This window comes from Lycorma delicatula, chromosome 3, assembly GCF_047948215.1.
Source record: "Lycorma delicatula isolate Av1 chromosome 3, ASM4794821v1, whole genome shotgun sequence".
Classification (NCBI taxonomy): Eukaryota; Metazoa; Arthropoda; class Insecta; order Hemiptera; family Fulgoridae; genus Lycorma; species Lycorma delicatula.
This window is the reverse complement of record NC_134457.1, coordinates 49305767-49311766: the sequence shown is the minus strand read 5'-3', so window position 1 is coordinate 49311766 and position 6000 is coordinate 49305767.

Sequence of the window (6000 nt, the reverse complement as noted above, 5' to 3'; positions counted from 1 at the left end):
AGTAGCGATTTCTTTACCGTTAATATTTCATAATTAATTTATTTATCTTAACGTCATTTCATGTGTTTATAAATAAAAATAGAAGTGTTTAAAGTTCATATTAATTATTTAATCAAACACATGAAATGACGTTAAGGTAAATAAATTAATTATGAAATATTAACGGTAAAGAAATCGTAGAAAAAGTAGCAAGTTTTAGGTTAAATAATTTGTTATAAAAATCAACCTTACCAACAGTTTATATTATATCCCTAGCATTTTGGGTCATTTGACCATCATCAGGAGATAGATTTTTTGTAATTAAAACTTTAAAATTAAAAACGTAAACAAAAAATAACAAATTACTATTAACAAAACAAGCCATCATTGTAATGAGTAGGCAATCAAGTTAGGCAACTTGATAGTTATTATTTTAAATAGAAAATCATCCTCAAATTTTATATGTCCCTTTATTAATTTATTGTTGTAAAAATATAGATAATTTTGTTTGAGATTGCTGGTTTTATAAAAATCGTTGGAAAATCTTATATATAAATAAAATTATCCGGGCTGTAATTATGTTTATTTTATAAAATGTGTTTAGCATAATTGGATTTATCGAAATAGCTTTTCTTTATACTATTAATGTGTTGTTTAGCTCTAACAGAAAAAGAACGGATGGTAATAACAATTTATTCTAGACGGTAGTTTTCACGTTTTAAACTATACCCATCTTGTTTATGCAAGATATTTATTTCATTATGTTAGTTGAATCGCTATATTGTATAAAATTTATATGTTTTAAAAAGTTAACTTACTTACTAATAGAACTTTAAATACATTATTTTTGTTATATATTTTTTTCTTTAAATTGAGATTATACCAACCGGGTTGGTATAATCAAATCATAGTAATATGATTTGTAATACTCGTTATTTCTTTGTATTACTCATTATTGCAGAAGTAATACCCTCTGTGATTCACGGAGACTACAGAAAAAAAAATTAGAAATTGAGATCACATTATATAGATTGTGTATATCAAAGTTTTTTCATAACCTATCCTGCTTGTGAAATTAAAAATATAAAATGCAAAGAAACAAACATGCAAGAAAAAAGATGCAGTGAATGGTATCAAGTTAAATACATTCAACAGAAACCGGCTAAGGAAGATCGATTGAAAGATACTGAGATATAGGAATGACAATAATTAAAGGAAACGGATGTAACCAAAAGTAAGGAAAATTTTAGAGAAAACAAACTTGAAATGAATTAGCAAAGTGCATACGATAGCGTTTAGGGTGGAAGAAAAATAGCAAATGACTGTACAGAGTGTAAAGTTATAGTGCTGGTAGAGGAAATGAACCGATTTTGAAAAATCAAAATTTGATTAAGCATAGAGAGACTTGAACAAGGAGCAAGAACTGAAATGTACAATCACAGTAACCATGTTGTGCATGCAAAAGACATGAGACCTGTGTTGGCTGTGTAAGATGAGTCTGGTGAAGTACCATCAAGAATTTCAATAGTGTTTTTTTTCTATATAAAAGTAAAGAAACTCCTAGTTTCTTGTTCTTTGTACAAAAAACAAGAGCTTCAGGATGTATAACAGTTTTAGTGATTAGATATTGTAAATACCTAGTTAATATATAATTCTTATCATCTGTATTTCTCTTATTTTAACTCTTCTATCTGCTTGAATTTTTATACAGCATCATTCCTGATGACCTAATATAATTGTATGGAAAATCATCAGGAAATTATTTAAATATAAAATTATTAGTAAATAATTATAAAATGAATACAGAAAATCAACGTTTCAAGTAAAATGAAAAACATAATAATATATGATTTTGAATCATGTTTTGTTTCATTATTAAATGTATTGTAATGTTATAAATTCTTATTTAGAAATATTGTGGAGAAATTATTCATTAAGATTATAATACTTAGTTTTATATTATGTAAAATTAATTTTTCTTTCGCCATTAAAAGTAATATTGTTAATTATTATTAAAAGTACAATGTTTTTTTTTATATTTATTTGATTAATTTCTTATGGATTTTGTTTTATGTTAAATTTACATTATGAAATATTTTTGAAATATTTTATTACTAAAAAACATTTATTAACTTTTATACTATTTATTTATGTAAATATGTTAATTGTTATTTCTTCTACAAAAGAAAAACTAAAAATATTTAAAGTGTTAATTACAAATATTTTGTAGATAAAATTCCACGTTGCCCAACAAATATATTTTAAGGTACTAAAACTTAATTTCTTGTATATCAAAACAAAGGTTTGTTGTTCTTATTTGTATTTATAATCATAAATGTGTAAAGACAATTGTAAATGTTTGATGGTCACTAATGTAGGGCTCCTTCCTGACGAGAATATATTCAAAAAACATGAGATTTTTCTTTCAATTGATTTTATTTCAGAACATAATATAATTGGAAGAACTTAAATTATTTCTGATTGTAACGTTTATTTTTTTTATACAATGAATGTTTTAAAATATTTTTGATGTTCTGACCAAGGTTTTACCATGGTTTCCCTTGGTTGGCAAACAAGGCGAATGCCAGAACAATTCATTTTGCTTCCATGATTTGTGCTTAAATTTTTTGTGAGTGCATATTATAATTTAATCAGAATAATAAAACAATATTTGTTTTGTTATAACACATTTGTTCAAAAATATTTAATAATAATAATGAACATGTTATAAAACCATACAGGTAATTATTTAAGTCTATTTATTCAATTTCACTTTGTATACCTTTATTTATTTACAGTTTTTCTATTTGAGTAGGTACTCAAAATATAATATAGCACAAATAATTATACTTATCTCCATTGCCTATTACATCTAAAGGTAAATGAGGGGCAGAGCTTTCATCATTTCAACACTGTTGTGAGAACACCAAACAACTTTGTTCGACGTTGCCATTGCATGTATAGTACAGTAGCACCACATGAAACAATAATGACTGTGTTGTTTACTTAAAAATGTTACCGATGATTATCAATTTTCTAATCTTTTATCAGTAATTACTGTTTATAGTAACTAAACTAGGTTCATATACTATTCCTATAGTTCAACTTTAACAGGCCCTAATGTGTTTTATTCCATATTATTAAAAAATTGACTGCGATTAATAAATGCATTTAAACCAAACCCAAATGAAAGAAATATCTTCATTTTGTAAGCTATTTTAATTAAAATGAAAATATTACAAAGGTAAATTTAATGCAAGTGAATTTATAATGTAGATGTTCTATGTCACCAGAAGCATGCTGTATAAATTATGTATTAAAATATTCACAACATTATTACTTACGCTAGAAAATAACTTTTTTAACAACCCACTTATTATTTGATTTTGATCACAACTTCTCCAGCAAAAATTATGAAAACGGATATTACAGCTAATAAGTGATTTAGATTGTTTATTAACCCTACAATGCATGAATTTTCAAATTTAAAAAAAAATGTGCAATTTATCGAAAAAATAGTTAAAAAAAAAAATTCGGTTTTAAAATTATTTAGAAATTTTTTTTATATGACTGACAAACAGCTACTTTATGCATTTCGAACCATCTATTAGGTTCTAAATTATTTATATATTGTTTATTCTGTTAAATTTTATTACAAAAATATTTTCTAACGCTAAATCATATAAAAAACTATCATTTTCAGCAATGTAATTAAAAATATGCAATTTTAATAAATTTGAAAAAATAAAAAACAAAATATAAATATACAAATAAAAATATTAGATATTTTAAAAGATGAATCTAAATTATTTTTATTTTTAATTATTTTTTAGTTTTTAACCGATTTTTGATGCCTATAATCAAAGACTTTAAGAAAAAACACTTTTTTAAAAACTAATACTCTATTTTTGATAAGGCACAAGCTAATTTTTTAAAATGATTTATATTGACATTTTTTAACATTATAATACATTCCATTAGCCAACACAATAATTATTCTCTAATCACTTAACATTATCTTCACAAATAAACAGTCTAATTATGTTCATCAGTACGACATTTCATAAAACAATTATTTTTTTATTGAAACATAAATAAAGTAAATACTGTGCACTTCATTCTTGTAAATCCTTTACAATTTGGAATTTTACATTTTTATTTTTTGATAACGTACAGGCCAGTATTCACATTTATCTAAACAAACATCAGCTGGAGTATCAGTTGAAGATTTTAATCTTTTCTTTTGCAGGAACTACTTCTAGTCGATGTTGTATTTATACCAATTTTACATAATAATTAAGCTATCTCCAGTCTGAAAGCAAATGATGACAGGGTTTTTTTGTTTACTACTGGTACCTTTATTTTCTATAACTCTCCTGCAAAACAAAATATTTACAACAGTTATATCAATTGTTTGATAGAACAAACTATAGTATTTTTTGTTTTCTTCACAATTCATCCTCTCCCATTTGAACTATTCATTAAGTCCACTCCACCCAGGTGTTTATGTCACGATCACGTTTGGACAAGGTACCTATTCATGGGACTTTGTTTTTCCATTATAACACACAACATTTTTCACAGGTTGGGTTCTAACAAATGATTAAAACATCGTGAAAACTATTTTATCTCTCCAATCTAAATTGGAGACTTCTGTTCCATCAACTGACAAACAAATTCAACAATAGTTCCCCTTGGCTGTCTTTTCAGCTCTTCATCTGAAAGAATGCAGTTAGTTATCAGGTTATGATGCACCGTGCCCAAGGACAGAATATCCCAAAAATTTTTAATTGAATTGTAGGGATTCTAAATAAAACATGATTATACATTGAAGTTTTTACTCTTAAAAAGTAGAGTTTCTGAAAAATATAAAATACTTTGACAATCTGAAATAATAAATTTTAATTAATTGTATGCTTCAACTGGAGAAGTCTCTTTACATGTTTCACATCTATGAAATTTTCAAAAATGTTGGGTGTTAGAAAGAGTCTGGAGTTCATATTCGTTTTCAGCATCAGAAAACAGATGAAAATCATGTATCCCATGTTAGGAAACAAAAATTATGTTTATCAGTGCATTTAATATTAATATGTATACTCATATTTAAATGAATACTATTTATTCTAATATGATAGATAATATGCTATACACTAATGCGTGGTAAACATATTTTTTGTGTGTATATATATATATATGATTTATTTATGAACAAACTATTGCGTTTTTTTAGAATTATTTTAACAGGCCTACCAATATTGAAATGAATCTTAAAATATCATTTAGCAATTTAACAAAATATTTTTATGAGACACAGATTCAGAATTCACTGTTGCAACTAGAAATGATGAAAGCTGTCATAGAATTTATTCTTCAATTTCTTTTGTTTATCTAGGCCGGTTTTTTATTCAAAGTATAATTTTTTTTCTACAATTTTGATAACGAATTTCAAATCCTTAAAATATAGATGAACCTTCTACCTTCTATTATGTTTCTTAGGCTACTTATATACTGTATAATTAAATTGCAGTAGACTCCTCCCAGTTTATGACCATTCAAGTTAAAGTGATGCCTCTTTATAGAGTTAAAATAAATTATTGGTAGATTACAATAAGAAAAGGGATATTTACAAGGTTATATCTGTTAACACCACCTTCCATATCACACAATATAATGTTTTTTATAAGCACGCTGAACAATTTTTTGATTCTTTGAGTTTTACTTTTATTGATCTAATATTCACTCTTCTTTCCAATTTAATGCTCTTTATACCTAATCCTGCTTTAACAATTTCAATTTTACTGTACTTTTACTTACCTTAGAATTTTTTAATAAGAACATAGTTTTTCAGCAAGGATTTAAAAATATTTGTTTTCTGATGCTGCCTGAACTGTTAGTGTTCTTTTTCACAAACTTTTAGTCTATATCAACATTTTAGTTAAAAATTTCTAATATCATACTTTTGTATTATCTTGTACAGTGAACAATTATCATTACTTTTCTTTTATTTTTTCATTACTTTAT